This window comes from Pongo pygmaeus, chromosome 1 (assembly GCF_028885625.2).
Source record: "Pongo pygmaeus isolate AG05252 chromosome 1, NHGRI_mPonPyg2-v2.0_pri, whole genome shotgun sequence".
Taxonomy (NCBI): Eukaryota; Metazoa; Chordata; class Mammalia; order Primates; family Hominidae; genus Pongo; species Pongo pygmaeus.
Window position 1 is genome coordinate 73,976,742 of NC_072373.2, and position 12,152 is coordinate 73,988,893.

Here is a 12,152-nt window from a genome sequence, read left to right on the forward strand (position 1 = left end):
TTCCAAAGTGCTGAGATTACAGGCCTGAGCCACCATGCCCGGCCCATGTATTCTTTCCTTAACTGTTTGAAGACTGCTGATCATAGCATCAAAAGCATTTTTTATTTCTGTTACTATGTTTATTTCTAGGATTTCTCTTTGATTCTTTCTTATACTTTAATCTCTTCACTGAAATTACCTATTTGATCTTAAACGTTTTCTATCTTTTCCATCAACCCCTTTAACCATATTAATCATTGTTATTTTATTTCATACAGTTTTAACATTTGAACTGAGTGTCGTACCTGAGTCTGGTTTAATGATTGCTTTGTCTCCTCAGATTCTGTTTTTCCTTGAATGCCTGTAACTTTTGGAGTTGCTATAGAAATTCAAACAATGTAGTCTATAGCATTGACTTACTATCACATGGAAAATATTGGATTAAATTTCTAAAATTTTAAGCACAGTCCTATCCTTTGGCATTTCATAAATTTAAAGACTTTGGATCTTACAAATGCAAAACCAGTATGTATGTATCTAACCAGTGGTGTGTATCTAAGCACAAACTTAATCTTGTTTTTCCTTTAATATATATTGAATCCATCCTTATTTCCAACCCTGTGATTCTACCACCTGCCTTTAGTTCAAGCTCCTGCCATTTAGTTTAGTTTATGTCCTGCCATTACTTCTTAATAGTTCTAGACTTGTTTATCTCGCTGTTTAAAATCTGTTAGTGTTTCCCCAATGGTTACAGAATAAGATCTAAACTTCATGTGACATCTAACAACCTTCTTCATCAGGCCCCCACCTCCCTCTCCAGCTCAATCACTTACCACTTGCGTAAGCACATTTTACACTCCAGCAACATGAACTGCCTATAGGATCCTCAAACACCCAATGATGGGTTTTTTGTTTGCTTGTTTTCATCTTTGTGCTTTAGATCTTGCTACTCACTGTTCCCAAATACCCTTTCCTGCACTTCTGTTTGTTACATATGATAATGCTATTATACTGGAACTTTGCACAGTGCTGAGTTTTGTAGCCACAGAAATATTAGAGTGTTCATTGGGTAGATAAATACCATTAGATTGAGCTAGACTTACTTTTTTCCATTGTATAAATTATGTATATCTCTAATGGGGGTGTTTTTCAAACTTATTTGAACATTTCCAGTGGTAGGGAGCTCCTGCTTTACAAGGCAACCATTATGTTTTTCAAAAACTCTAAGTCTTACAAAGTTATCTCATAAGAACAGCCCTAATTTCTTCTTTCCATCATTTTGTAAACAGTATATACTTTAAAATGTGTAACATTTAGCAACTTGTAGCTCTGCATGCAGTAAAATTCAACATTTTCTGAATTAATTTTTACTGTGTTATGCTGACTTCATGTATTTTATTTTCATGGGCTGGTTTAAAATACGAGAATGGAAAGATAAAAGAAAAGATTAGTACAGGTAAACTATAGAAGTTTAGGTAGCAACCCAGTCCTGAGCTTCCCATTTCATCTTCTTTTATTTTAAATTCTCAATGTATTTCCATGGCAAAGTTAACTCTTTTACTAAACTGTCATGAGCCATTTGTGTAATTCAAACTCCAGTACTGATTATAGTATCTTTTAACCAAATACATTTCACTGAAAATTAGACTTGTAAAAGTGTTAAAAAAATAAAGCTTGGCCAGGTGGGGTGGTTCACACCTGTAATCCCAGCACTTTGGGAGGCTGAGGTGGGCAGATCACCTGAGTTTGGGAGTTCGAGACCAGCCTGACCAACATGGAGAAACCTCATCTCTACTAAAAATACAAAATTACCCGGGTGTGGTGGTGCACGCCTGTAATCTCAGCTACTCAGGAGGCTGAGGCAGAAGAATTGCTTGAACCTGGGAGGCAGAGTTTGTGGTGAGCCAAGATCGTTCCATTGCACTCCAGCCTGGGCAACAAGAACGAAGCTCCGTCTCAAAAAAATAAATAAATAAGGCTTATGTGCAGTTATTCTCAATGAGCTAAAAAGCTTCCTGAGGCTAGAAATTCTTGTCATTTTTGGCTGGGAGCAGTGGCTTACACCTGTAGTTTCAGCATTTTGGGAGGCCGAGGCGGGCAGATCACCTGAGGTCAGGGATTTGAGACCAGCCTGGCCAACATGGTGAAACCCCGTCTCTACTAAAAAATACAAAAATTAGCTGGGCATGCCCGTGGGCTCCTGTAATCCCAGCTACTTGGGAAGCTGAGGCAGGAGAATCGCTTGAACCTGGGAGGTGGCAGTTGCAGTGAACCGAGATCACACCACTGCACTCCATTCTGGCAACACAGCCAGACTCTGTCTCAAAAAAAAAAAAAAAATCTTGTATTTTTTATATTGCTGCTCTCTGGGCCTCAGATGGGATCTGTTAAGTAGGTATTCAGTAAATTCTTTCCTCCTCACTTCCCTCTCACTAGCCGCCTGACCAAAAGCAGAAAAATACGTCTTGGTTTTCCCTCTGAGTTCAGTATTTGTAGATAGTTTCAACATGTGTATTAGTATTTTTCAAAGTATGGTCTATTGATCATCTGCTTTAGAATTATTAGTTACTTGGGTTAGGAATTAAAATTTTAAAAATCTAACCCCTATACTTGTTATATTTAGACTTGCTGAAGGTGAGGACCAAGAACCACCTTTTGTATTTGTTGTTGTTGTTGTTGTTGTTATGGGTTACATAATTCTCTCCTTTTGTTTTGTTAAGTAGCCTAGAATTGCATGGGAGAAGCAAAGATCCCATCTCTGTCACATCCAATCTTGAAGCCACCTGTGGAAATTTAGAAGTGCCGTAGCGTTCCCATCTGGAAAGAAAATGCCGAAGTATTTCCAACAGTCGCTGCCGCAGACCTATTCTTTCTTTACAGGAGTGATTAGGTACTGTCTCAAACCCTCCTGAGTGCCACATCAGGAGGCTCTCCATGGTCTGTTGGTCACTTTGAAAGATGTAGAGACTAAATCCAAGGGAGACATTAGATAATAGGCCAGGGTTCTCATCGGTCTCCTCAGTAGCAAAAACAAAGGCTAGAACATTCTGGTAGTGCTCATGATTAATTGGAACATTACAGCTGGAGTCGAAGATCTGCCTCCTGAAAGGTACTGTGTTCTGATGTTTACAGCCAAATTCCATAAAACATTGGCTGATTTATTACAATGGCTACAACTCAGAAATAGCTCATGGGAAAAGATGCATAGGGCAAGGTATTGGAGAGTGGTGGGTGGAGTACACAGAAGAATAGGTCTGTGCTGGTGACTGTTGGAAACACTTTGGCATTTTCTTCCTAGATGGGTACCCTCCTAGTACCTCAATGTTTTCACCAACCTGGAGGCCCTGGAACCTCCATTTTCAACAAACTCCCTTTGAGATTTATATATAATAAAATGCTATAAAGTATCAGTTTTTGAGCTCTTTTCTGTTTGTATATTTGCTTAATAAGAATTTGCTAAATGAATAAATTTTATCTGATTAAGTTTTCAAGGACCCAAATGACCAAAATAAGAACTTACTTTAAGACTCAAAATATAACAAATGAGGTTAATTTAAATCAGGCAGTGAGTTTTTGGAGAATATATTCTGTACAACAAAAAAAAAGTTACTGCAAAATACCTTTACAACTTTGACATAGTAACATCCTTATTTCCTTCTGGCTTTATCAGTCTTTCTAAGTCATTTAAGTCTAAAACCCCAGAATCATTATTGTTGCATCTCTTTATTTTCCATCTAATTATTCATCAAATAGCAGTAATTCTTTCTTTGAAATGTCTTCTATATTTATCTTTGTTTTCGTTTCTGCTTTTCATCTCCTCATTTCTGTTCCTTCCCTTTCCCCTTCTCTCGATTTACTTCTAACAGCTTTATGTCCTCTTCAGTCGGCCTTTATGCACTACCAAATATTCATCTTTATACAGAGATAATCAATCAAACATTGCTTGTTACCTTTAGTTGACCCAGGTCTTTCAGAAAAGTTTTTTTCAAATTCAGCAGTTGTGTGTACCTCTATCTGGTATATTTTGGCCAACACTAAAAATAAGGGGAAGTTTTGATAAATATATTACCTGAACTTGATAGTTATTTAATCTATTTCACTTCAGATATCTGTATCTAATTTTAAAATTATATTTACCCTTACTATTAAATATGATCCTTAAGAAAATTTTGGGAAAAAGTACAATAGAAAAAAATACTCAAAGGTAACTCAGATTTCAAAATTTACTAGTATTTAGAAAATTAGCCTTTATAATAAGTATAGAATAATGTCGTTCCTATATCTACTTCTTAACTGCTCTATTTCCTGATCTCATGTGTTTGCACTTAGACTATCGTATCTAAACTATTACATTCAAGATTTTCAATAATCTAATATAATGCTATCCATCTAACTTTATTTCTGTTTTCTAACACAGTTCACCTACTTCATTAAGAAAGTTTCTTCATTGTCCCATACTATTCCCATTCCGGCTTCTAAACTCGTATTCATGTTGTTTTTCATATTGGCTTGTCCTCTTATTTCTGCTTAACTAAATTCTCATCATTTTTTAGCCCAATCACTGCTTCTCTTTCCCTCTTTTAACCATTTTATCTCCTTGGTTTCTGGTTTCTCACAGCTATTGATGAACCTATAGAATGCGGTCTACCAACTGATGTTCAAATTCATCTTGAATTGTTCGTTGTGCTTCATTAGTGTTGCCCCAGGTACATTCCTTGCTTCAACTTGGAGAGCAAAAAAATACAAACACCAGCAGCTACCAGAGTAAGAGCTACTTAGTTTTCTAGGAAAGAGGAGTTAAAGACTGAGTTAGAATAAAATTTAAGTCTGCCTAACCTGGAGAGCCTACTTTAATCAATTTCATAAGATCATAAATATACTGACTAGATAATACACTAGTATTATTAATACTAGTACACTGTGATACTGACAGTACTAATATGATACTAATAGTACTATCATTGCTTGAGATAACTACCCTTTAACTGTAAAGAAATTAAGGTTATATAGTATTTTAGTAAAAGCAACTACCATTTATTTGTTTGGTGCCTATGATATGCCAGTTACTCTTTGGTTACATGCTGTAAGGGAGAAGAGATTTTTCTCACCTGTTGCTTGATTCATGACGGAGACCTTTTACATGACATAGAAGTTTTACATGACACAGAAGGCTTCAGAAATGAAGACCCAAAGAATGGGTAAACTTGTGTATGTTTATGCGTAGGTTTGATGAAGAAATGAATAGTCTCATGGAGAAGTATGATTGGAGGACAAAGGGGTATGATCTAATGGTAATAAACCGGGGGCAACTTAGCAAGACCTGTTTGTTGAGCTTCTTCTCCGTGTGTGTGTCTCCAGAGATAAGGGCATTCCTTTCCTCCAGGTAAGGATAGGCACCTCTGGAATGAGAGTCTTATGACCTGCTTTAGTGGAAGGGCAGAAAATTCTTTTATGACCTGCTTCAGAGGAGAAGTGTGGGAGAAGGTCGTCCTGCTTCTGCTGTTTTTTCAAATACCAAGGTGCCTAATTGGAGGTAGTGTGTTCTGATCCGTAACAGTGCTCTACTGTGTTTTCCTTGAGTCTTCATATAGATTCTACCTAAGAGTATCTGCTTTATATTTGGAGAAACTGAATGTCTAAAAGGATTAAGCAGAACCAAAATTCAGATCCAGGTTTCCATGCCTTGAATGTATTGCTTTTTCTGTTACATGGTATTCCCCAAATAGTGCTGAATTCTAGAATCAGCTTTACCAGAGTAGTCTGGAGGAAATTTGCGAATAGCTCTCTTAAATATGCACAGTTCTATGCTCAGAGGAGCTCTTCTCAGTATTAATCAGCAATCCAGTCATTTTTTCCCCTCATACTTGTCATTGTAAGCACATTGTTCTCAAGCTTTATTCAGAAGATCATCCAGAGTCCAGAGATATTAACTGTTAACATGTGCTGCAAGTTGAAAGTGTTTAGAGATAATATTTGAGTGCAGTGTGGCAAGGATAATCAAGTTGTTTAGGGCCAGTTGGCAAGAAGACTTTGGAAAGCATTGAGAACGAAAGGAATGATGAATGTATGTGTTCTTTTGTATCTAAATCCTTCTTCCCTTGTGTATGTTCTTTACAGCCTTTTCTCCCTGAATAAGGATCACTTTGACTTTGTATGCTAAGTGTGCCTTCTTAATGGTTCTTTTCCTGTTATCTGAATCCTGATTTTGTATTTATCTTATTTGAATGCATTGAAGTATATTTAAATGAGAATTTGATGCAGTTAGGTAACTGGAATATAAAAGACTGGTTAACAAAAGTCTTCTTAATAATGAAGCACACCAAAAATGGAAGCTGCTGGAACCAACCATGTGGACAAATGAAAAAATGCCTTTTGTCTACAGATTGCAGCGATCCTACATAAACATATGGAGGTCTCTGTCTGGCTTAGGACAGCTGGCTAAGTCTGATCGTTCCCCTCCATACAACCTTTAAAACTACCACTCTAAATACTTGGTTTCCTTGCCATTTTATTCAGTATCTCTGCTGGTTATGAGTACTGTATTATTTTTTAAATGAGCAACCAAGTAAAGTTACCTCTGTATCCATCTGAACTGGTTTTTGAGGTATCTTACGAGTTTTGAAAATAGGTGTTATTTGCTTATTTAAGGAACGTACAACCAGGAAGTAGAATGAATGTGGAAATATTATTCTTCTCTTGCCGAGCATGGTGGCTCACACCTGTAATCCCAGCACTTTGGGAGGTCGAGGCAGATGGATCACTAAATGTCAGGAGTTCAAGACCAGCCTGGTACCAACATGGTGAAACCCCGTCTCTACTGAAAACACAAAAATTAGCCAGGTGTGTTGGCAGGCACCTGTTGTTGTACCCAGCTAAGTTAAGGAAACGCCACACTTTGAGATGAATTAAGAGTCCTTTATTAAGCCGGCGGCCAAAGAGGCAGCTAATGCTCAAAATTCTCTCAGCCACGAGGAAGGGGCTCGATTAACTTTTATACTTAGGTTTAGGAGGGGGAGGGGGACTCAAATGTAATAATTCTACAGAAGTAAAAACATGCAAGAATCAAAAGAATCAAAATGGTTACAGAGTGATAAACAACTTAAAAGACCAATGGTTACAAGAAGAGCAACGGTACCAGGTGCAAGGTTCTAAATCTTTCATTATATAGATACAGGGTCTATGCCGGACAGGAACTCAAGGTTTTATGTTGTTGTCTCCTGGAGAAAATTCCTGGGAACTTCATACATTGTTGGTGTTAGTACCTCATCAGTTAATTGGGCTCCTTTGAAATGCTGAGGATCTGTTTACCCAGGCCAACTCCTTACGAAAGGGGGTTGGGTGAGGAGCCCTTAGTGTCTTGTAAATTAAGGGGTCAATTGGAGTTTGTCTGGCTTTCCTAGCTAGAGAGAGTCTTATTTACATGAGAAGCAAGGCTAGGTGATTAAAGGGACAAGCAGGACAAAATTCAAAGTAATAAGTTAAAGTAAAAAACAAGGTTAGGCATTTTACTGTAATCCCAGCTACTTGAGAGGCTGAGACAGGAGAATCACATGAACCTGGGAGGCGGAGGTTGCAGTGAGCTGAGATTGTGCCACTGCACTCTAGGCTAGGTGACGGTGTGAGACTCCATCTCAAAAAAAAGAAAAAAGAAATATTATTTTTCTAAGGGGCCACATTGGCTTAATGAATTCAAGGTTACCAGTAAAGGTCAATACTTTAGATATGAAGGAGCTAATCAGAGAGAGCTTCCGTGAAGATTTTCTCATTAAGAAAGTGATTTTTCCAAAATCCAGTTTATATAATTTTTTAAGGCTGTAACCAAAGTTCAGAAATAACCATTTGCAGAGGAAAGCTGACTGCTAAGTATTAACCTTCTTAGTACTGAATTCAAAATCTTCGTTTTTCCTGATGTGTGTTTTGCTGTAAGTTGTGGGGAGAAGTTGCTCCCACCTACCTCCCCTGCCTTCTACAACTTATGGCAGCCACAGCTGGGTTTGTTTGTTGAGACTGAGTCTCACTCTGTCACCCAGGTTGACAGAGTGCAGTGGCATAATCTCAGCTCACTGCAACCCCCACCTCCCGGGTTCAAGCAATTCTCATGCCTCAGCCTCCTGAGTAGCTGGAATTACAGGCGACCACCATGCCTGGCTAATTTTTGTATTTTTAGTAGAGATGAGGTTTCAATGGCGCGGTGGCTCACGCCAGTAGTCCCATCACTTTGGGAGGCTGAGGCGGGTGGATCACCTGAGGTCAGGGGTTCAATACCAGCCTGGGTTTATTTATAACTAATTGTATGAGGATCCTTGTTTGTGGTTCTGAAATCCCATATTTCTTATCCTGAGCAGTTTTTGCATTAGACAGTTGTCAAATGAGTAGCCATACTTTTCTAGGCCCTTTAGAAATCCACTGTTTTGTTCATTCTAATGAACGATTTTAAGATTTTCTAAGGAAGGATACTAGTGGAGAAGAAAGAAGAGATTTGGGATTAACTGATTTTGAAAGTGTTCCCTTGTGATGAGGAAATCCCAATTCCCCAGATCTTAAATTGGGATTTTGTTTATGGGGGGTGGGGGATTGGAAGGAGAGTAGGAATTTGGCCTGTCAATGCCATGTATATTGACTTTGGAACACTCTTTACCACTTTGGTTCTGTGCTCAAGCCTTTTCCTCTGATGATATCACTTGAAATCATACTTATAGAGAGATATATAAAAGACCAAATTTCCCATGTAACAAGGCTTTTAGGAGCCTAGGTTTTTGACATTTGAAATGTAATGTAGATTTATAATGTATGAGAACTGAGGCTCTCTTGTACATACTCAATGACTACCCAAGACACCTTTCTCCTTTCTTCCATTTTGCTTTAATAAATTCAGGATAAAGCCCAGACATGTTGTAAGCTTACTGGGTCAATATGATACAGATCAGCATTGGTATATTTCTCAGTTTTCACAAGTTGATTCCTGGCTTTGCTCTTTCTTAGCTGTGTTTATTAATTTGGACAAGTTATTAAGTCTAAGACTATGTTTACTCTTTGTAAATTGATGATAAAAATAGTACCTTTCTCATTGGGTTGCCATGCAGATTAAGTGAAGTAATCCACATAAAATTCTTAACTAAGTCACTGACCTATAGTGCTCAATAAATATGTGATAATGAAACAGGTTTTTAAGTGTGTGTGTGTGTATATATATGTATGTGTGTGTGTGTGTGTATATATTTGTAAGATAGTAAAAGGAGACACTGATCTTAGAATCTTAAATTCACAAAGTTCATTTATTGTCTGTCTTGCAAACACAATTCAGACAGCTAATTCATTCAACCCCCTTGTATTTTTTTATAGAATGCAGGGAAGGCTAACTAATATTTTAGTTTAAAGAGCAAGACCTTTTATTGATAGATTGTAGTTTTGTGTTCATTCTTTCTTAGACATATTTATATATATTTTTACCAAGTCAACTCTGAAAGACCACATACTGAAAGAAAGGTCAGGGACAAAAAGAAACTATTAGGCTTACAAATGGCATTTAAAAACTTTTGAAGATGATATTGGAACCTATGTTTGAATATCTTTGTATGGACTCTCACTTGGTTCCAAAATGTAGCATAGATTTATGTCTAGAATAAAGTAAAGAAACACTGTGGTCAAATAGGGGGATTCTCATGATGAATCAAACCCAGATAAGTGGCTGGGTGCAGTGGCTCACGCCTGTAATCCCAGCACTTCACACCTGTAATCCCAACACTTTAGGAGGCTGAGGTGGGTGGATCACGAGGTCAGGAGTTCGAGACCAGCCTGACCAACATGGTAAAACCCCGTCTCCAAATACAAAAATTAGCTGGGTTTGGTGGCGCGCACCTGTAATCCCAGCTACTCAGGAGACTGAAGCAGGAGAATCACTTGAACCCGGGAGGCGGAGGTTGCAGTGAGCCGAGACTGCGCCACTGCAGTCCAGCCTGGGTGACAGAGCGAGACTCCATCTCAAAAACAAACAAACAAACAAAAAAAACAAAAAAACCCCAGATAAGTGAAATGAATTTCTCTGAGCTCCAAAAACAAAAGAAATTTGAATTTTAAAAGAAGTACTAGAAAGTGCTTTAAATAAAAGAATGCTTCTGCATGTCAGGAAATCAACAATGGCCCAATAGGATGAAGTAACAAAATATCAGCACGAGTGATGAAATTGGACAATTGAATAGTATCACTTAACAAGGCGTTGAACAAAGAAAAAATTTAAGAATCTCTATATCTTATATCTGTATTTCTTCTCAAGGGCAAGGGAGAGGATGTCCATAAGGCAGCTATAGATCATGCATCAAAAGAAGGGCAAATTTATTTGAAATTGTTCTGTGGCTGCAGGATCCTAAGTGAAAATCAGATTTGACTATACACAGAGTCCATGACCTCCTACATGAGGAGAGAAGCTATTTTAGTTTTCAGGATGCAATTGCAGTACAAATAGTAACAGCCCACCCTGAAGAGAGAAAAAAAAAATGGAGCAAAAGCCCATTCTTTTATGTTTATAATCTTGGTATGAAAAAGAGCTTAAGGCAGGTATGGTCTTTTATTTTCAGTGACATGAAATCATCTTTGTATGAATGCAAATTAACACTCTCTTTTCTGGCAATGAGAAAACAAGACATTTGTGTTCATAAAGAGAATGCCTTTGTCCAAATAAGACAAGAGGCTCTTATGGAGAGAATATTAAGGAATTAACAGATATAGTATAGATTGTGAGTTTTTTTGTGTGAAGCCTAGTTACCTCAAATTTTTATTGTCTTTATATTTATTTAAGGAAGGATATTTAAATTCAGCCATGTTTCTCACTGTTCTGTGCCCTCCAGGGAGCTGTATTTGCAGATACTGTATGTTGTTCATAGTGATTTACCATTTCCATTTAATCAAATGCTTGTTAAAGGACTTAAATGGACATACAATTTAAACTTAGTGGGCACACTTTAAGAAGAAAATTCAGTGATTATAGGACAAATTGTTTAAGGCAGAACTGCTTATAACTTCGCTAGCCATCTCAGCTGCAGTTTCTGCTTCTAGAGGACAAATGTGAATAGTATTTCAGTGTACTTTACATTTTCTATGTCACTAATAGTGTTCTACCACTTGAAAGGGGAACTAAACTTAAAAATTATCTTCTAGGCTTTTTTTTCCCCAGTAAAATTTTCAAGCAACTTACCTTCCTTTGTCATGAAGTTGTTTTAGGGGAGAAAACATTTCTGATTTTTGTTGGCTTTTTTTTGTTTTTGTTTTGTTTTTAGATCCTTATTTAGCAAGGTTGTGCTTTTAAACATCTAAGGGTAGAGGGTGGGATGTGTGTCATTTATTACCTTCTGTCTTGGGGTAATGTTCTGATTGAGAGTGCTGGGGCCAAGTTGCCAGGTTTGCCTCCTATCACCATTAAGTATTAGCTGTAAGACTTTGGGAAAGTTATTTAACCTTTCTGTGCCTCAGTTTCCTCTTCTGTGAAATTAGATTAATAGTATCTTGCCTCTTCTGTGAAATTAGATTAATAGTATCTTGCATGTAATATTCTGAAATAAAATTAGAAAATACATGGAAAGTACTAAGAAAATAGTTGGCACAAGATAAATGATCAATCAGTAAATGTTGCTGTCATCTTTAACATTTTATATACTAATCCACATAACTGGACAACTGTACTTGTTTTTAGTACATCAAATATTGTGCAGTATGAAAATATATTCTCTGCATTTAAGTGATTTACAACCTAGTAAATAGAAATACTCATAAATAACTATAGTATGAACCTGAATGAAAGAAATCTTTATAAGATCATTACCCCTGAAATTATTGACCCTAGAGCGAAGAGGTTACTTCTAATTTGGAGAATGATGGAATACTTTATGAAGATAGGGGCTTTTGAGCTGGGCTTCATAAAGATATAAAGGGTTTCAGAAGTCTTAAGACAAAGGGAAAGGAAGGTGCCTGGACAAAAGACCATAAACAAACACATCTGTTAAGTACCAACCAGGCAGTATACTAACTGCTATTTTAATTTAAAATCATCATCATCAATCTTTTAAGGCATATATGCTTGAGTTCCTTTAAAAGTGAAATTGAGGCTCAGATTTGCCCAAGATTACACAGCTAAGTAAGGGATACAGTTGGAATTAGAACCCAGGTCGGGCTGGCTGTAA

At 37.3% G+C, this 12,152-nt stretch overlaps 1 protein-coding gene and 1 non-coding gene across 5 annotated transcripts in view; both read left to right on the top strand.

Annotated features, from left to right (window-relative positions):
* Positions 1-12,152, top strand: part of COP1 (COP1 E3 ubiquitin ligase) — a 263,415-nt gene that overhangs the window by 231,822 nt on the left and 19,441 nt on the right. The gene's annotated exons all lie outside the window — the stretch shown is intronic.
* LOC129023922 (small Cajal body-specific RNA 3) lies at positions 6,304-6,446 on the top strand. Its single transcript, XR_008496974.1, has one exon. It is a non-coding gene; the product is annotated as a small Cajal body-specific RNA 3 (non-coding RNA).